The 21,487-nt window shown below is 41.0% G+C and overlaps 1 protein-coding gene across 3 annotated transcripts in view; it reads left to right on the top strand.

Annotated features, from left to right (window-relative positions):
• HRH2 (histamine receptor H2) overlaps positions 1-21,487 on the top strand; it is a 249,941-nt gene that overhangs the window by 35,955 nt on the left and 192,499 nt on the right. The gene's annotated exons all lie outside the window — the stretch shown is intronic.

The raw sequence follows: 21,487 nt of genomic DNA, 5'->3' as shown, positions 1-21,487 counted from the left end.
CAAAGCCTGGTTGGCTTACTAGCTTCTTTCTCCTATCCTGAGTCCAGCTGTAAACAGGCTGAAATAAAAATGTTCAATCAATGTTAGATGCATTATTCATTTAAAAACAAGCTCATAACTATAACAATTTTTTTTTCTGTCTACCTATCTATTTTGCATTATGAATCATGTACACTAAAATGATGCAGCTATCACAGAACAGCCAAGGGAGCAACAGAAGCAAACTGATTATAGTGTTCGACAACTACTTATTTCAGTGTAACATGTTGGAAGGATATCAGCTATAATGTGTCTCTCAGTGGATTGCTAAGACACTTGCTAGGTAACTGATTTTGACTTCCATGTACACAAGGACTTATAGTTAGAAATGTTGCTATTTTGCCGAACTAGGGATGTAGCCTGCACTTTTCTTCTCCAGCTATAATTAAAGTAGGGCTTTTATTTTTCTATAACCCAAATTGTTTCTGAAGCAATATGCGAGTCATCAAATAGAAATTGGCATTTCAAAATCCATGGTGATAAGATATTAGTCTTTTTTAACCATATGGCTTTGCATTTAATTTACATTGAATTGGTCTACACTTTACATTTCTTATATCATGTTATTATGAACAAGCCTTCTGTACCAACCCCTTGCATCTTGAAGGAATCTTAGACAAATGTGTTGTTATAAATTTTCCATTGTAATGAAACCTATTTTATCGTTGCCTGAGAGCTCAAAAAAGCTCAAAAGCCTGTAGGAGCTTCTTTGAGCTTCTTTGAGATGCAGTGCACATCTCAAAGAAGCTCAAAGAAGCTCCTACAGGCTTTTGAGCTTGTTTTTTTTTTTAACTTCTTAAAAAGCCATAGTGTACAAGGACACATTGGCTAACTTGGAGGCAGGCAGAAAAAAATGAGAGCTCATAAAGCTCAAAAGCCTGTAGGAGCTTCTTTGAGCTTCTTTGAGATGCATTGTGCATCTCAAAGAAGCTCCTACAGACTTTTGAGCTTTTTTGAGCTCTCATTTTTTTCTGCCTGCCTCCAAGTTAGCCAATGTGTCCTTGTACACTATGGCTTTTTAAGACGTTTACAGGCAGAAAAAAACCCAACTGAACTTGCATTTTTGAGAGGGGCTTTCGAGCAGGAAAGACGCCCGAAAAAAGGCGCAAAAAAGTGCAAGACAGTTCAAAAACGCACAAAAAAAGGAAAAATTAGCAGAGGGGAGGGTTTGTGGAAAAAAACGCTTATGCTCAAAAAAGCTCAAAGAAGCTCGATAAAAACGCACAAAAAAGCACACGCTTCTTCAAGCTAAATAAAAGATCAAATGCCTGTAAAAGCAGCTTTTTTTTTAGCTGCAGTGTGCATGAGCCCTTAGCCTGGACACCAGACTTTTACCTGTATCCATTCTCTGTCTCCCTTTATGCTTTTAATACCTCTCTCGCCCAAGTGACATCATCACGGTGATCATAGTGAAAAAATAGACGAACAGGATATGAAGGAGCTGTGAAAGACTGTGTCTGGTTTCTTGTTTATCTGTTCTCAGGAGGGGGAAATACAGTCATACATCTAGGCTGGCAGATGGGGACAGCGGAATGCAGTAACAAAGTGATGTCACATCAGTATGTAATCCAACCACCCTTCCTCCAGCCCCATAACTGAATATTTCCATACAGATCTGAGACTGTGGGGTCATGGGTGCAATGCTCTGCAGGCTTCATTGCAAAAATTTTGTAAATGCACATGTTTTGTTATATCAGTGTTGCTGCATTTACTATGTTTTTCAAAGGTAGATTAAACCTTTAATGTAGATACTTTTAACACTAGATTAAGGTTGAACTAAAGCTAATGTTAAGCTATGTAGAAGTATGTGAGTTTTAAAGTGTATTTCCACTTTTGCAGCCAAATTAGTAAAATATCTACTTTATATTTGTTATATGTTTTCATTCACATAGCAAACAAAAAAAGTTTACCATTTCAGATTCTCTTTTCTGATCTCTTTTCTGATAACCCCAGCACTGCAAAATACTACTCAGTTCTTGTTTATAAGGGTACTGTGGAGATGCGTTTACCATAACCCTGTCTGTACTGTGCTGGCAGATATCATTATCATTTGTAATCTAGATTTAAACTCTGTGGGTTGATTTACTAAAATTTGTAGTGTGCAAAATCTAGTCTGATCAGCTCTGCACAAAAACCAGTCAGCTTCCAGTTCTTTTTTTTTAATCAAAGCCTAATTAAACAAGCTGAAATTAGAAGCTGATTGACTATCCTGCACAGCTGCACCAGATTTTGCACTCTCCAGTTTTAGAAAGTCAACCTCTAGCTGTCCTAACAAGGGGTTGAAGATTTAAAAGCTTCACCATTGTATGTTAATGGAGGGAAACCCAGCCTGCCCTTAGCCCTTCTATTGGGACAGACTCAAACTAAATTTGTTCAAAAATGTTTGCATATTCCATATCTAAATTATAAGAAATATAAAAAAAAAAAATTGAAGGCATGCTGCGTGAAACTGCAATGCAAAATCCAACTTAGTCCTCTTTGCTTATGAGGGACCTGTAGAATTGTGTTTGCCATAATCCTGTCTGTGTACAGTGCTGGCAGATCGCATTATCACTTGTATTCTAAATTTATACACTGTCTGTCCTAACAAAGGATTGAGGATTTAAAAGCTTGATTTTGTCATTGTATGTTAATAAGGGGGAAACTCAGCCTGTTGTTCACACTCACACTGAATTTGTTTAGAAGTGCTTGCAGTCTTCAATAACACATCTAAAATAAGAAATATTTGTTTAAATTAATTTTTAGGCATATGAATGGGAACACGTAACAAAGATATAATGGGGTTTTCTCAAATTTGACTGCAAAAAGTGGAAGTACACTTTAACCGCATAGCAACCGCCCCCCATAGATATACTGAGGCAGGGCGGCTGCTCTGCGCCAGATCATGTACCTGGTACAAGTCTGGGGCACGCGCGTCCAATCACAGTGGGAGCCAATCAGCGGGTCTGGAGGCTGCGATGTCCGCTGGGACCCAATGATTGTTCAGGAGAAAGGCAGAAGGATGGTCTGGCTATGTAAACAAGGCAGATAGCTGTTCTGTGAGAGGAGAATGTGCTGATCCTGTGTTCCTGCTCAGCAGGAACATGGATATTTACAGCCCCCCAGTCAAAGCACCCACCCACAGTTAGTAACCACTCCTAGGGAACATATTTAACCCTTTGATAACCCCTGATACTAACGCTTTTCCTGCTAGTGTCATTAGTACAGTAACAGTGCATTTTTTTTAGTGCCACTGGTCCCCAAAAAGTGTCAAAAGTGTCAGTTAGGTGTCCGATTTACCTGCTGCAATATCGCAGTCCCACTATAAGTCGCTGATCACTGCCATTACTAGTAAAAAATAAAAATAAATAAATAATAAATATACCAGTTTGTAGACGCTGTAACTTTTTCACAAGCCAATCAATATACACCGATTTTTTTTTTTACCAAAAATATGTAGCAGAATACATATTGGCCTAAATTGATGAAGAAATTAGATTTTTTACATTACATTACGTTACATTTTTTATTGGGTGTGTTTTATAACAGAAAGTAAAAAATATTGTTGTTCTTTTTCTGTATATAGCGAAAAAATTAAAAACCCACAGAGGTGATCAAATACCCCTTAAAGAAAGCTCTATTTGTGGGGGAAAAAAAGGACATTAATTTCATTTGGGTACAGCAGCGTACGTCCGCGCAATTGTCAGTTAAAGTAAGGCAGTGCCGTATCGCAAAAAAATGGCCTGGTTATGATGGAGGGGTAAACCTTCCGGAGCTGAAGTTGTTAACCACTTCCCGCCCAGCCTATAGCAAAATGGTTCAGTTATCCTGACTGGGCGTCATATGACGTCCAGCAGGATAACAGCTGCCGCACGCCCGTGGGGGCAGGCATCGCGGCAATCGGTGGTGCGGTGTGTCAGTCTGACACACCTCTACACCGATCCCGTTGATCGCCTTTTCCTCACTCGCGTCTGATAGACGCAAGTAGAGGAGAGCCGATTGGTGGCTCTCCTGACGGGGGGGGTCTGCGCTGATTGTTTATCAGTGCAGCCCCCCCTCGGATGCCCACACTGGACCACCAGGGAAGCTGCCAGGACCACCAGGGAAGCCCCCAGCATGTGGATGGCCAGGTATGTACCCCATGACCATCCACATAAAAAAATGCCCAATACATGCCAATCAGTGCCCACAAATGGGCACTGACTGGCAACATTTTGGATCAGTACAGACAAGTGATGCCCAGCAAAGTCACCCATCAGTGTCCATCAGTTCCACCTCTCAGTACCCATCCATGCCCATCAGTGCCCACCCATGAGTGCCCATCCGTGCCACCTATCAGTGCCACCCATAAGTACCCATCAGTGCCACCTATGAGTGCCCATCAGTGCCGCCTATGAGTGCCCATCAGTGCTGCATATCAGTGCCACCTATCAGTGCCCATCAGTGCCACCTATCAGTGCCCATCAGTGCCGCCTATCAATGCCCATAATCAGTGCCCATCAGTGTCACCTCATCAGTGCCACCTTATCAGTGCCCATCAGTTCAGCCATATCAGTGCCCGTCATTGAAGAAGAAAACTTACTTATTTACAAAAAATTTTAACAGAAACAAAGAAAAACTTTGATGCGCAGAAAATAAAAATCACAGAGGTGATCAAATACCACCGAAAGAAAGCTCTATTTGTGGGAACAAAATGATAAAAAAATTGTTTGGATACAGTGTAGCATGACCACGCAATTGTCATTCAAATTGCGACTGCGCTGAAAGCTGAAAATTGGTCTGGGCAGGAAGGTGTATAAGTGCCCTGTATTGAAGTGGTTAAAGCAGCGCATAGATGATTTGGTTTTCTTTCCTTCCACTACAAGTGGAAGGAAAGAAAAGGACTCAGTTCCCCCATCAATGGATCGACTTCAGTACATTCAGCCTACCAATGGTTGGATCGAAACTCAGCAAGTCCCTGCTGAACCAGCCAAATTTTGATCCATGTATGGCAGACTTAAGGAAGTCCAGGAAGAAATCACAGGCAAATACATTTATACTATATATTTTCTCAGCAATTAAATGATGAAGGTTTCAATGTTAGCACAAATCCATGGATTTTATTGTTAACAAAGCTGACAGCAATTGTTATCCTTGCCATGTACCTGACATTATAAAGATAAGATGGGCAGTTGATCTGTAATTTCAGAAAAGAATAATAATTATAATAAGTTGGTAAAAGCCCAGTTAATGTTTTTCTCCAGGGCAGCCAAGACAGGCTGTCATTTACTGTACTTTTTTCTCTATTCAAAAGTATTGGTATAAAAAGTTTTTTTTAGCTTTTTATTAGAGGTTATAACACACCAGAGAAAAATTATATTGCAAATGACAAATGATATCCAATGAAAATAAAGATCAGTCAGAATGAGTAAACAGAGGGGAAGTTTTATTTGTTTTAAGACAAGGCTTTACAAAATAGAAGCAGTTGGACTGTGAGACAGATTAATGTAGGGTCACATCTGGATTCATACATTTCTCACTATGCTGCTCAAAGAGCAGCACTATGCTTACATAAACAGGACCCAGAACACTAAATTTATTGCTGGTATGTAATTTAGCACCAGTACATTCACATCAGATGCTGACCTCAAGGTGCTTACAATCTCTACCTCACATGCAACTACTAGGGCCAATTTAGATTTAGAGTAGCCGATTAACCTACCTTCATGTCTGTGAAGTAGGGGAGGAAACTCCATGTGGACAAAGGAAGAATTAGCAAACTCCATGCAGGTAGCGTCTTGGTTGGGAATCAAACCAATGTACCTAGTTTTGCAAGTTAGGAATTGTTTTTTGATGGTGTATTAGGCCGGCTATACACAGTGCAAATTTCTTTCCTACAACAACAGGTTTCCTCAACAACGCAGGCACAGCTGACAGGGGAATCAGCATTGTCTTCTACCAGTGGGAGGGAGAAGTTGTCCCCACTGGGAGAAGACATTTATTATCACTAGCGGCTATAGCAGCAGCTCGGGTTAATGTCAAAAGAGAATCCAACATGCTGGTTTGTGGCCAAGTTGATCGATAAATCAACTTGGTACATTCAACCTGCCAATTAATGGTTTGAATCTCAGCCAGTTTCTGCTGAACCAGCTGAGATTCGAAACGTGTAATGCCGGCCTAAGAAAGTTCCCATACAAAAAAATGTGCTGTTAAGTTTTGAGATCATTAAGTGACCAGCATTGCCATGGCTTCTCAATCAACTCTTGGTTCAAACCTTACTACAGCCTCATTTAGTATTCAATGGCTTTTATGTTAAAGTCAAAAGGTGAACAAGGGCCCTACTCCCTTCCTATCTCACTTGTCACTGTTCAACTTACCTCCATGGGCGATACTGTGGGTTTGAAAACCCTTTCCCTAGGGACACTAGGATGGAATGGTTCTAATTGGTCAGCGCGGTCATGTGCTGAAAGGTGTAGGGTGTTAGTTCACCTTTTAATTTTTTAGAAAAGGTGAACTAATACTTTAAAGAAATGTTTGACATCTAGTGGTTTAAGGTTGTGACTGCTGAATGGATGTTGCACAGGTGTGTACTATAGTGGTTTTGGGTATTATTACTGGCTGGGAAGATCCTGGTCACCCATGGGGATAATTGTCTTGAGTATTGCAAGGCTGCTTGACATACGCAACTGCATGAACCTAGGCTAAGGCCTACATTTGTAGATAAAAGAAAGCTGGCTATGGCACGCTGAAATGCGTAAGCCCTGTATTATTCTGTACCACACCTGGATTAATAAATATATTCATTGTGGAAGATCGAGCTGCCAGCTTTCTTTTATCTACATGTTTGCTGGAGTGCTGGGAGGACACTACAAACCAGTGCACTGACCGCTCACCACCTCGGGGAATTACTGAAGGTGTTTTCTACTATATTAAGGCCTACATTTGCCATGTGACGTGGAGGGTACCACTGGGACAACCGTATTGCATACAAACACTATCTGTGCTACATCAGTTGACTAGTGCAGTGCTGCATACCTCTGTTTCACAGTAATTTGTTCTCCTAAAGCTTGAGCTGTAGAAGATATTTTTGTTATAAATGAACTAGCCTAAGCTTTTTTATAGAGACATACCATTTAAATAGGATAAAGCTTGTGAGTGAAGGGCAGGGTGTATCAATGAACCAACTGACAGCCAGCTGAAAAAGTCCAGCTCAGCTGATTAGATCAGACTCTGATATCCTTAGGCTCAGTTCACACTAGGACGACTTGGGATCCGACTTGTAAGCCCTCAAGTCGCCCCAAGTCGCCCCAGAAAGAGATTCACATTACAGTGAATGGGAGCGTTTTAATAGACACTACTGAAGTCTCTCCGACTTCAAAGCGTACTCCCTGTACTACTTGGATCTGACTTGGTAGGCGACCTGTACCATAGAAATCAATGGAAGTCGCCTCCAAGTTGGATCTCTCTCTACAGTCAAGCGACTTTGCAGGGAAAAAATTTAGTTTGCCCAGGCAAACCCCTCCCTCCCAGAGAGCTGATTATCCTGTGATTGGCCACAGCCAAAGTCGCCTGTCCTGGAGGCGACTTGAAGTCGCGTTGTAATTTGCTTAAAGTCGCGCTGAAGTCGCGTTGAAGCCGCGTTGAAGTCGCCGTACAAAGTCGCGCTGAAATCGTGTTGCCCCTGTGTGAACCGAGCCTTAGGATAGCAATTGTCACCATGTTTACTGCTAAACATGTCAAAAGCACTATTATTCAGTAAAAAATGTGTCTATAGATTATGAAAATAATAACTGTGAAAGGTTGTTAATGCATCAGTACAAAAAGACAAAAAAATGATAGCAATATGCTAGGGTAACACAATTATAAAGGTGTAATATAAATAGAGTATTAAAATTGAGCACATATATTATTTACATTGTTGTTGCTCCTATTTTCCTGACATTTATTTTCTGGAAAAGCTAGACACAAACAAGTATTCCATATAATTACTTACTAATGTACTTAAACATGAAAATTGTCAAAGTGATCTAGCTGGCCACTAACACTTTCCAGTACAGGAAGCCTTGTGCACAGAAAGCTTTCCCAACACAGCTCTACAGTATATGTAAACGCTGCACTTGAAAAGCCATCGATCATCACAATTGCTGCAAAAAAAAAAATGGTACAGGGAAGCGTGTGGCCTCCTTCCATTGTGCAGTGCTCAGGCCTCGTGGCCAATCAATGGATCCAGCCATCGTCAATTACCAGGATGGGGGTGGCATCATTGCTCCCCATCAGTTCTAACACCATCTCACACCAGGTATTTTTTAGCAATTGTGACAGGTGAAAGATCAATGGGGGAGCAGCGTAAAGGTAATCTATAACTGGATTGGGGGATAGGCTTTAAAAAACTAGGGATGACGTTTGGGTTTGCTACTTTTTTTGTTTAATAAATTTTTATTAAAGAAAATAAATACAGAAATAAACAGTTATGTCACAAACTGGGTACAAACATTATGGAAAAGCAAAGTCAATTTCAATGCTCGGATATTTGCAATGAGTAACAAGAAGCCAGAGATACATTAACCAGTTCTGTATATTCAAAGAGGAGGATGAAAATTAATGTAGTGATTGAGTAGAAAAGAGGCTTCTTTCAATGTAAACATAGGAATCAAAATGTAAGAACAAGATGAAAAACCTTGCTTCAGTTAAATAAGAGAGGTATAATAAAACGAACAGAAAGCATGAGATGCATAGGACTAGATAATAGGAAAGAAAATGAAAGGAGAGAAAGGGGATAGAAAATAGGATAGAGGGTAAGATGGGAAGGGAGAAGGTACGGGGATTGCTGGCATACATGTGCAAAATATTGAGTTATCGAAATTTTTAGTAACGATGTTTAAGTAATACATTTATGAGATTTGCACTATAATATCCTTATATGAGGGGGTGGACTGAAATTTTACCCAAGGAGCCCAAGTGGCTGAGTGTTTTTCTGAAGTCCCTTTGATGTTATGGGTAATACTCTCCATGAGTTGAACTTCATCAACCTTCTGCAGCCAGGTCCTAATGGGCGGAATTGCCGCCTGGCCCCAAAAGGTGGGTATTAAAGCTTTGGCTGTGTTCAGGAGGTGAGGAATGAGTGAACGTTTATATGAGCCTATGGAGGTATTAGAGGCATGGAAAAGGACAGTCCATGGGTCCATGGGTAGATTGACCTCCGAAATCTGTGAGATCAGGTTGCAGATGGCCATCCAATAAGGGCGAATAAGTGGGCAAAACCACCAGACATGTGCATGAGTGGCTTCGTTCCCACAGTTCCTCCAGCACAATGGGGAACCGGCAGGGAACATTTGGTGAAGTCTAACGGGGGTGTAATGCCACCTAGTGAGTAGTTTATAGTTGACCTCTGCCATTTTAGAAGCAAGGGAGGAGGTGTGTGCCAGTTGTAAGACCTTATCCCTTAGATTGTCTGAAATGGGAGAACCCAGATCAGCCTCCCACCTTGCCAGGAAGGGTGGAAACCCAGGGTTTTGAAGGGCAATAATAGCTCTATAAAATAGAGAAATACTATGCATGGGAGGGTCTTTTGGGTAGAATATTTCTTCTATTCGATTTAGATCTTGCAAACTTCTAAGCGGATGAGGGAGAGAGCTCAAGAAACATTGTAATTGGTGGTATCTCCATTTGTCGAGGAACGAGACAGGTTTGGGATCAATGATCAAATGTAATGGTTTAAGTGTATTTCCACGAAGGGCGTGATGTAGTAAGAGAGGTTCTCTCGGTCTCCAAGATTGGAAACCGGGATCTAATAAGCCTGGTAGAAAATATTTGTGATTAAGGAGAGGTGTTAAAGGAGAGTTATACTTCCATGAGAGTTTTTTATGTAGGGCGTCCCATATGTCTAGTGAGGATATAGTGAGTGCTGAGGCGGATCGGTCAAGATTCCTGTAGTATCCAAGGAACCACCGAGAGATCAGCGCCACTCAACAGGTATTCAAGTTGAACCCACAGTTTTGAATCAAGAGCATATTTCCAATCGGCTATCCTAGAAAGTACAACCGCTTGATAATACGCCTTAAAATTAGGTAGTGCCAGTCCCCCAGACATCTTGGAGCAAAATAGTATCTCTCTAGATATCCTGGGGTGACTGTTCCTCCAAATAAAACGGGAGATCATGGTTTGCAAAATAGTAAAGAACCCCACCGGAATCCCTAGTGGGAGCATTTGGAAAAGAAAGAGTATGCGGGGTAATATATTCATTTTAATAATATTTACTTTACCTAACCAGGTGTGAGATAAGCTGGACCATTTTCGTAAATCTTCCCTAATCCTGTTAAGCAAAGGAATGTAGTTGTGCCAGAAAAGGGAGTGAAGGTTGGGAGTGAGATAGATACCTAGATATTTCATATGTTTTGGTTCCCATTTAAAGGGAAAGAGAGGTTTCAGGGAAGTCACCTCGGACTGGGGGATGTTAATGTTTAAAATTTCTGATTTGGATAGGTTTATTTTGAAGTTAGAAATTGACTGATAGGTGGAAAATGCCGACATTAGGTTAGGTATTGAGATGCGGGGTTGTTGAATAAAAAATAGTATGTCGTCAGCATATGCTGCGTATTTATGGGAACTTTTACCAACTCGAATGCCTTGAATATTATCATTGTTCCTAATTGTCGCTAGAAAAGGTTCCAAGGTAAGGGCAAAAAGGAGGGGGGACAGGGGGCATCCCTGCCTTGTGCCATTATGTAAAGTGAAAGAGTCACTCAGCGTCCCATTGATTCTAATTTGTGCTGTGGGGTTAGAGTATAGGGATAAAATACGATAGAACATCTTAGGACCCAATCCGAAATGCCTCAATGTCATTCTAAGATAGTCCCAGTCCACCCTATCAAACGCTTTTTCAGCATCAGTGGAAAGGAGTAGGGTGGGCTGGGCGCTTCTCCGAACATACTGAATTAGGGAAATCGCTCTGAGGGAATTGTCTTTTGCTTCTCTATTGGGAATGAAACCTGATTGGTCCTTGGAGATCCAGTTAGGCAGTAGGGGGAGTAAGCGATTTGCCATTACTTTGGCAAATAATTTAATATCAGTATTTATTAATGAGATTGGCCTATAACTGTTACAGAGGGTAGGGTCTTTATCAGGTTTAGGAATGACAGTAATATGAGTGGAGAGGGATTCTGGGCGTAAGCCTGAGGATTGAGAAACTGAGTTTGCATAGGCTGTGAGACGGGGAAGCAGAATGTCACTAAATGTCTTGTAGTATAGAATAGTGAACCCGTCCGGTCCGGGTGCTTTTCCAGAGGGAGTAGACTTCAAAGCAGCTTGAAATTCCTCTACCGAGAAGTCTGCCTCCAATTCTTTAAAGATAGATGCAGGTAATTTAGGTATTTTAGCTTCTTTCAAATAGGAGAGCATGCGTCTACGTCTCTCTTTCTGAGGTAACGAGGACAAGTCATTTTTGACACAGTAGAGATCTGCATAGAACTCCTTGAAGGCCTTAGCAATATCTGGGGTTGCATGAGCGAGCTCTCCTGATGATAGTTTAATTTTGGGAATAAAGGACTGCGTTTGTTTAGCTTTTAATGACCTAGCCAATAACCTACTTGGTTTGTTTCCCCATTCATAGTGTTTCTGTGATAAGCGTTGGAATTTTCTCTTAGTGTCTAAGTTAAGAAGAGACTTTAATTCCTCTCGTTTAAGTGTGAGGGATTGGAGATGCTCATTATGGAGAGAAAGTTTATGTTGCTTGTCTAGAGCAGCTATTTGTTGTAAAACCTGTTCGAGTCGCTGACCATATTCCCTTTTCAATCTAGCGCCAAGTTCAATAAACCGTCCTCTAATAGTGACCTTATGAGCTTCCCAAACAATAGAGGGAGAGGTATCAGAGGGTTTATTTTCCTTGAAATATTGTGAAAGATGAGAGGACATTATGGAAACCTCAGCTTCATTAGTAAGAAGGGAGTCATTGAGTTTCCAGTTATTAGTGCGGCGTGCTAAGGAAGGCATAGTCAGCGTCATTGAGACAGGTGCATGGTCCGAGATAGTTGCGGTGCCTATGTGAGCTGACTGTAAGAGGGGGAGGTGAAAATGATCTAGGAATATATTGTCAATTCTGGAATACGAGTGATGTGTTGTGGAGAAATGTGAGAAATCTCTCTCTTTGGGATGGAGGAGACGCCAGACATCCATTAGTTGGAGGTCCAAGAGTCTCCTTTTGACAAATTTCAGGCGTTTAAAGGAAATATTAGATCTTCCTTGGGACGTGTCTATTATTGGGTCTAGGGACATGTTGATATCACCTGCTAAGATAGTAAGACCTTTGGCAAAATGTGATAATTTGGTTAGGATTTTTGAAAAAAAGGTAGGTTGATTTTGGTTTGGGCAATAAACGTTTGCTAGAGTACATTGGGTATTACCGATGAAACCCTGGAGAAAAAGAAAGCGGCCCGAATCATCAGCTATCATATCAGACAAACGAAAGGACACGCTTCTGCTAAACCCAATGGCCACTCCCTTAGCTTTGTTAGTGTCAGATAAACTATAGTACCATTGCGGAAAATGAGGTGAGGTCAGTTTAACCGGTGTTGTATGGGTTAGATGTGTTTCCTGAAGAAAAGCAATAGAACATACGGCTTGTTTTAGTTCACGGAATGTTTGGTGCCGTTTAGCTGCGACATTAAGCCCTCTAACATTGTATGATAGAAGCTTCAATGTAGTCATTGTTACATCTAGGTAAGAGCCTTCAGCCTATGCTTCCATGCATGCCAGCAGGGGAAAGGGAGGGGAGGGGGGAAGAGGAAAAAGGGAGAGTGAAGTAAAGAATAGAAAAAAAGAGAAGAAGGGGGAAGTGAACTTATAGAAAAATCATACACATGAATTAAAAAACTTGTGGGAAACGTATGAATTACACGCAGAAATCTGCAGTGGTCCCATTGGGGAAAGGGAGAACGAGTGGCCATCCAAAACCTTAAACAGGGATCGGATAGAATAACTTTTAAGGTCGCACGCACTCGCCAACCTCAGAAGGAGGGGGGGACTGGGTTATGTTGTTGGGGAGGGGCAATATAAGAAACGTGCCCCGACAACACACGGCCTATAACAGATAATCAACTTGTAAAAAAAAATAAAAAAAAAAAAAATTTTTTTGTTCCAGTTAAATAAAAAATAAGGGGTTATGTATGCAGGAACAAAAATCAACTTAAACAGTGAAATTCCTACTGGGTAGCATAAGTTGTAGATCATTACTGATGCGGCAACAAAACAACAACAATAAGAACATAAAAGGAGATCAGTGGTCTAACTAGTCATAGGTCAGAGTTTACCAAAAATAGTCAGGTAAGTGTACAAAAAGTTTACATTTGAAATCTGACTTGGCATCAATTTACTGTAGGAGAATAAGCATCTGTACTGATGGAATGTGGTTGAATAAAAAAAGACAAAGGACAAATTTGCGTAATTCAACCATTCTTTTGTGCAGATCCTGGGAGAGAGGAGCGACTTGCCTTTGAAGGGGTTTTTCTCCAAATTGAATCTGCAAGATTCGAGAATTTAGGAATGGAGTCCTGCCAGCCTGGAAGTTCCAAAGGCGGAAGATTAAGAGCCTGCAGAAAGGTTGTTAGTTCCTCCGGGAACCTTAGTGTGTGGGATCGGCCATTTTTTGTGGCAATCAGGCAGGCTGGGAAGCCCCATCTATATGTGATCCCATCTGTACGCAAGAGGTCAAGGAGCGGCTTTGGAGCTCTACGACGGTCTAAGGTATCTTTGGAGATGTCTGGGAATACGGTAATGGTTGCCCCGTCGAAATCTATGTTAGGCAGGCCCCGCATCTTCATCATAATTGCATTTTTATCTTCGAAGTAATGCAAGCGGCAGATGACATCTCTGGGTTGGTCGGAATTAGCATTGCGGGGTCTCAGAGCCCGATGTACCCGGTCAAAGCGGAGTGGTGCGGTGACAGGATTGCCCATAATGGTGTTGAAAATGCCCCGTATTGATGGTTCTAGGTCACTGTCTCCAGTGGCCTCAGGTAGGCCTCTGACCCGTATGTTGTTTCTACGGTTGCGGTTCTCGAGGTCTTCGAGCTTGTATAGGGAGGCCCGATGAGCAAATGCTAGCTGGGTAACAGTGTCCTGCAGTTCTTTAATGGCTAGAGCTTGTGTGTCTTGCCATTGCTCCGTCTCCTCTACTCTGACCAAGATGTGGGACATGTCGGTCCTGACTGCAGTTATCTCTTTTTTGATAGACTTTTCCAAGTTATGAAACATACCTGCAAGTTCTTTTTTAAGGCCGCTCATCAGCATAGTCATTTCGGAGCCAGCAGGGGAACTTGGGTCTTCCATGAGATCCGAGCAGTATGAAGAGGCCGGAGAGCTTCCCCTCACAGAGGCAACGTGAGATGAGGGAGAGGCGCTTAGTCTCGAGGTTCGGTCCTGATTGCCGCGTGCGTTAGCCAAATATTGTTGAATAGAGCCTGTAGATATTGAATTAGACAGTGACCTCTTGCCAGATCTTTTACCTGCTGCAGAACGAGATTTAGTTGATTTGGAAGGCATAACTGTAACTGTTAGGCCGGTGGCTGTGTGGGGCACTTCTCACTTACATTTGCTCAGTGTCAGTCATATTTCAACAAGATATGGTTGCTTATGGAGATTTTCGTGAAAAAAGGTTGCAGGTATTGAAAGTTCCACCTCAGCCACAGAGCAAGGGGAGATCTGATTGAAGCAGAGTCTGGATGAATAGGTGCGTTGGCTACAGTGAGCAAGTGAAGGCACAAATGAGGGTAGGGAGTGGTTGGTGTACAAAGATGGCCGCCGGCCTCCGGAGGTAGGCCGGAGCCGCGGACTTTCCTGGTGGTCTAGGCCGGCCGGGTGAGCACCGGTGGCGCGGAGGCCTCGGGCAGCTTCGTATGGGCCCAGGTGCAAGATTTTGGTTATTTAGAGCAGCCTCAACACTGATGGGGACTGGCCGAGAGGTAGATGGTAGAATATCAGGGTACTCACCTCTGTTCAGAGGGTAGGATAGGCCGGGGCGGTAGGCCGCGGGATGGCGTCAGACCTCCGGGTATCGGCGCGCCAAAGGAGGGACCTCCGGGTAGTGATTATTGGGACGGGGGGATCCCAGGTGTGGATGGCCTCGCAGCCAGGGTGCCGTGCAGGAGCTTTTCGGAGGTCTCCGGTCCGGAGCAGCGGAGGCCCCGAGTATCAGGTCCCAAGATGGCGGCGGGCATCCGAGGCTCGGACCGAACTGTAGGCCCCGAGCCGCTTCCAAGTGCAAAATAGATTAAATAGTCCCCAGGGGTCGTAGCCAAGAGTGTCTAGATACCCCTGAGATGTGAAGATAGCTACGGTGGGCTGAGGAGGGGTGTAGATGGCTTTGGATGTAAGCCGCCTGGACGGAGCAAGAGTAGCACACGTCCTCCCTGTTGAACGTCCGGACACGCCCCCCCTTGGGTTTGCTACTAAAAGGATTGCAGCGAATCCCTGGGATCCTTAGGATTGCAAACTTTGTATATCACAAACATTTGGATAAGGTTTGCTGCTTGAAATAAGGAACAAGGAATGACCTATAATGCAGTGCACAGCCCTTGCCCCGATCCTGCAAAACTGTTTGCAAATTGAACAGATTTGCTCAAATCTTAAAAAGACCCTTTTATTATACCCTGAATGGACAAAGTCACATGGACTCTTCCAAACCCATCTATTATGATAGAAATATGTGTGCTGCTATTGATGCCATTCCTTCTAAAAATAAAAGTTGCCTTACTCTGTCATGCAGGTCCAAAGAGTTGATTTACTAAAGGTAAATGGGCTGTTCACTTTGCAAGGACATTTTCACTTAACTTAGTAAGGGCTAGTTTATACTAGCATTGCTCTCTGAAGAGCGCAAACTAGGTTCAAGTCACTCTTCAGAGAGCATTTTACAAGTGGTGAGGTGGCATTGTATCACCTCCTCACTGCCTGTTTAACTCCCTAAAAATCACTACCATGCTGTAACCATGGTCAATGCACACGGTTGTAGTGCAATCGGTGTGTGGCTACATTCACTTGAATTGGTCACACTCGGTGGGAGATAATGTCAGTTGAACATGACAAGGGGTATAATTCCTGCCACACCCATGAAGCAAAGCATCACGGCCATGGCATATGTACACACCTGGTCGCTGCCTTTCCAGGGGCAATAAAAACGTGGCTCAACCACTTGGTTTTATCATCCTGCAATGGCTACCGTAAACGTTAAATGAGCCCTAAATGTGGTTGACATTAATTTTTCAAAAAATACCCAATTACATGCAAGGAACATAATTTGATAATGATAAAGTCAGCAGTGCTTTGCTTAATTAACTAAGCTAAATAAACAATTCTTTGCAAAGCGAACAACCTATTTAGTAAATCATTCCCAATTACTTAATACTTTCTAAGTCACTTACCAGGAACAATTGTTCAGATCTGGAATTTTGGTTTAAAATTGAGCTTTCTTGTTCCAGATCAGTGAATCAGCAAGCCAAAGGCAGTCAGGCAACTAGCATTTTTTATAGTAATTTAATCGTGTCTGCCTTCCAGTACAGGTTTTCTTTTATAGCACAGATAATCTGTATGTCTGCTCATAGTTCCCATATCCTTAAAGTGTTACCAAACCCACAACAGTAAAATCAGTCTGTATATACAGTAAAGCATGCTTGTTTTTATCACTGTGGAATCTAAGGGGTTAATCCCCTGCGTTGTGTATAAAGGCAGTTTGATCCTGTTTTCTCTGATCATCCCCTTCTTCCACAGTCCCCAATCCATCTCCTGATAGTACATAGCCTTTGGAGTTACTCTGCACATGCACATTTTGGTGTGTATTGCTAGAGAGTTTTTTTATTTTTCTTGGGAGGGTGCATGTGATCAGCACAGGGCCAATCAACACTGTCCAGACAGAGCGTCAGGGGTCCTTCAGCCTTATAGGACAGTCAGAGGAGAATGAAAACTCCTCCTACAAGCTTTAACCAGACACTGATAGAAGTCACACGGCTGCTATATACTGCTGATGAGAAAAGGTATTATGCAGTTTATATTAACTAAAATAATTGCATTTCCATGTTCTGTGTACTGTGGGAGACCAGCTTTAGTGAATACAGGGTCGTGGCTTTAAGTAACTTTAGATACAATAATGATTTGCATAAGCTTCATTAGACTTTATAGTTCACTGCACACTTTACTACAGATTTTACTTTAATAGCTACCGAAACATTAAAGTCATCTTGAAGTAGAAAATCTTTTTAACTTTTCTTGCTACTTTTTTATGAGCTGTTCTTGCTCGTGTCTGACCTGTATTCAATGACCCAAAAAGAGAAAGATATCATGAAGAATACCAAACCACAAACGAGGCCAAGGAAATTTTAATCATTTTAAAGTTTCTTTGTACTCATTAGTGGTTTAGTGCTTTTCATTATATTTTTTTTCTTTCTGGATTATGATTTTGAGTACCCCAGTTATAAAATCAGACTCCGCAGTGCCATTGTGCCTTAGAAATTTATTTGGCATCCTGCATTATTGGACCACTGATTATCTGCATTCCAAGCGCCTCCTTGATATCTAATCTGTATTCTATTACATTAGTGCTGCCTCAAAGAAAGTGTCACGCTGTCTTTATATTTTGTAATATACCTGTAGCAAGTGTTGACATTTATAGAACAAAAAAAAAATTATGTAAGGAGTAATGGAAGGACAGCTGCAATTTTAACCTCCCTGGCGGTATGATTATTTCAGATTTTTGATGCTCAAAGCGGTACATTGTTTTGCATGGAAATTTGGCGTTTTATATTGTAGGCCTGTAATTCTTAGGAATAACACACTTAAATCTATCCAAACAAGAGTCTAATAGACATCCGAGTATGATAAAGTTTGAGACACGAAATCATAAATTATAATATAATAAATAACTATAAATAATTATAACAAATAATAATATAATAATAATAAGAAGAAGAATTATTCAATAATGTAATCAAATCAAAAACACTGAAATTTGCTCAGTTACAGAATTGTCACTGTCATTACTTTCAGTGTTTGTTGACGGATTTCCCCACAAATCGCTATCGCTCAATTCTGCAAGTGATCCTAATTTATTATCGCTGTTTTCTAGCTGGTCTAAAACCACTTTTGACGTAAAGGGACACTTTTTGGTTGCTATGGACAATCTCCAGTTTCAGGGCAGAAAGCATAGTATGTATAATATAATACTGCATGCAGAGCACTGGACAAACCACTAGGGACAAAAGGGATGTGAAATTATTTGATACAGTAATGTAATCTGTAAGATGACAGTGTACTGCATGTGTATGTAATGTGTTTTTTTACTTTTTGAATTTGGCGCCATGCTCTGTCCCCATGCATCGCAAAGCTTGCAGGGAACAGAGCTTAGCACTGTCATAGATCCAGCGGAGGACACAGCTCGCACACACACAGCGGGGAGACATCACAGGATCCTGGGGACAAGGTAAGTAACTTTGCCTGGATCCTGCGATGCAATCCCGAGTGTGGCTTGGGGTTACCGCTTTTGGTACTGAAAATTCACCCCGAGCCACACTCCAGAATACCGCTAAGGAGGTTAAAGTGTTTCTAAGCCCAGGACCCTGCATTCATTATATCTGGTCTCCCACAGTACACAGAACATGGAAATGCAATTATTTTAGTAAATATAAACGACTAAATATGTTCAGCAGTATATAGCAGTCTTGTGACTTCTATAAGGGTCTGGTTATAGTTTGTAGGAGGAGTTTTCATTCTCCTCTGACTGTTCTATGAGGCTGCAGGACCCCTGGCCTTCTGTCTGGACAGTGCTTATTGGCCCTGTGCTGATCACATGCACTCTCCCAAGAAAAAAAAACTCTCTAGCAATACACACCAAACTGAGCATGTGCAGCTTGCCCCCAAGGATGTGTTCTATCAGGCGATATATTGGGGACAGTGGAAGAAGGGGAGGATCAGAGAAGACAGGATCAAACAGCCTTTTTACACAATGCAGAGGATTAACCCCTTAGGGTTTTGCAGTGAGTATAACAAGCATTCCTTACTGCATATACAGACTGAGTTTATTGTTGTAGGTTTAGTAACACATTAAAGGATGTCCATTTATAGTTGGGGTTATTATTTGGGGCATCATCATAAGTTTTCTTTCCTTCTGAGAAATCTGTCTAACTAGCCATTAGGGCATAAACCTCAGGGAGAGATTGTGGAGAATACAGTACATTGCCTGCAAACATCTTCGCAATACTCCTGCCAGGGAGGGGTTGGTGTTGCTTCAAGTTGTGAAGTGGTATGTTCAATTCCAATAAAACAGTTATGCTAAAGTGAACCTGCATAGGCATAACAACAGATTCATTTTAATGCATTTGCCAAGGCAACATATAAATATATATATTTAGTACACCTCTGAAATAAATACACATTTCCCCACGTGTTATTCCTTTAAGCAAATTATAAGAACAGAAAAATAACTGTTGATGTACCAGAAATATAATGTGCTCCTACCCATTGGCATACTTAGGGGGGTGTAGGGGGTACAGTCTGCACCAGGGACAAACATTCTAGAGGGCTTGAAACTTTTTTTTCGTGACACTTCTGTGTTAGTACAGTATTTTCTCGTTCAAAGGTTTTTATTGAAAGATCAACATATGATAACAAGTATAATGTATCAATTAAAGGTATTTTAGTAGTTACATGGAAAATAAAGAAGCAGGTTACGGCATTGTATTAATATAACACACAGATGGTAAAATTAATGTTAGATAAGTTCCCTATTTATCAAAATGATACAGAGTTTTCAGACTTTTTCAATATTAGCTTACATTAATATTTAGAGGATCATTATAAGTTAATGAAAGAAAATTAGGTCTATTTGTGTCTGAGTTCTTATGTGTGTTAAACATTTGAATAAAGTATATGTATCAAACTACTGAGTGTGATATTTTAAATATATTCCATATCACCTGTTGCTGTTAGGTACCTTATGAAATGATAATAAGAGAGAAATAAGGAAGAGAAGAAAAATGAAACAAAATAAGGGTAAGGAAATGTGAGGGGGACAGAGGGCATGGGTTGTTCTGGAGGCATAATCTATTCTTATAGTTTTATCATTGTTGCATATAAAAATGGTAGTTACCATGACTGGAGTACCTGGTGGTCACAGTTTATAGGTAAACAATGTGTGATCCATGGTTTCCATAGACCTTCATATCCTTTCAGATTTTCTTTATCTAGGGCTTCCATTTTTGCATGCAACAATGACCGATTCATTCTGTGCTTGGTTTCTGCTATGTTTAGTAAGGGAGTTTTCCATGCTTTAGTTATTGTCTGTTTCGCGGCCGTCATAAGTTGTATGAATAGCTTGAACTGTTTACGAGTCATGTAATCAGGTTATATATTTAAAATGGCAATTTCTGGATCTGGTATTATTGTTATTTCAAACATTTCTGAAGCAAGTAAAAAAAACTTTTTCCAGAATTTTTTTATAATAGAACAATTCCACCACATGTGTATATATGTTCCTTGTTCTGAACAACCGCAAAAGCAGAGACCTGAGTAATCAGGCGCAAATTTAGGAACCAAATACCAGTGTGAGAGTACCTTGTAGGTGGTTTCAATATCTATCAGGTTAGGAGAAAAAGATTTGATATTGGACCAGATTGCAGATCATTCTGTTTATCTATAGTTAGATCAAGATCTTTTTCCCATTTCACCACATAAGATGATAATTTAACATCTGATTTAACAAGCAATGTGGAGTATATTGTTATGAGACTTCTGGCATGAGGGTCTTTCATGCATATATTTTCAAACTTAGTAAAATCATCTACAGAGTCATTAATGCTTAGGAAAGGAATACAAAAGTTCTTAATTTGAAGGTAACACAATATTTCTGATTGGGGGAGCCCAAAAGACTTGCATAAGTCTGGGAAGGGACGGATTGTTGTATTTAGGATCATGTGATGTAAACATGTTATACCTGCTTTGGACCAAGCCCGAAAAGATCTGGGATAAGTCCATGCTGGATAGAAAGCTGGGTTTTTGAGAAAAGATAGAAGTAGATTATGTTTGGATTGCAGGCCATGAGAGATTTTGAGTCTATCCCAGATAGCTAGAGAATGTTTAGTGATTGTTTTTTTTTAAAGTTTTACAATCTATGGGACGTAACCATAAAATATTGTGTATGGAGAGAGGATCACAATCTATTGCTTTAATGGTAACTCACAGGGGAATCTCAGTTTTGGAGTGATATTTTATGGATTGTGTTAGTTGAGCGGCTTTATAATATAATGAAATGTTTGGAAATCCTAGGCCCACATGAACTTTGGGAAGGAATAAGGTTTCTCTAGATATTCGTGGTTTGAGCTTCCCCCAAATACATTTTATAAACTTTTGTTTAATTATTCTAAGGAAATAGGCCGGGATGTATATTGGAAGAACTCTGAAAGGGTACAGGAATTTAGGAAGTATGGCCATCTTTATTATATTTATTTTCCCAACCC

This window comes from Aquarana catesbeiana, linkage group LG03 (assembly GCF_042186555.1).
Source record: "Aquarana catesbeiana isolate 2022-GZ linkage group LG03, ASM4218655v1, whole genome shotgun sequence".
NCBI lineage: Eukaryota > Metazoa > Chordata > Amphibia > Anura > Ranidae > Aquarana > Aquarana catesbeiana.
This window is presented reverse-complemented; position numbering and strand designations above follow the sequence as displayed.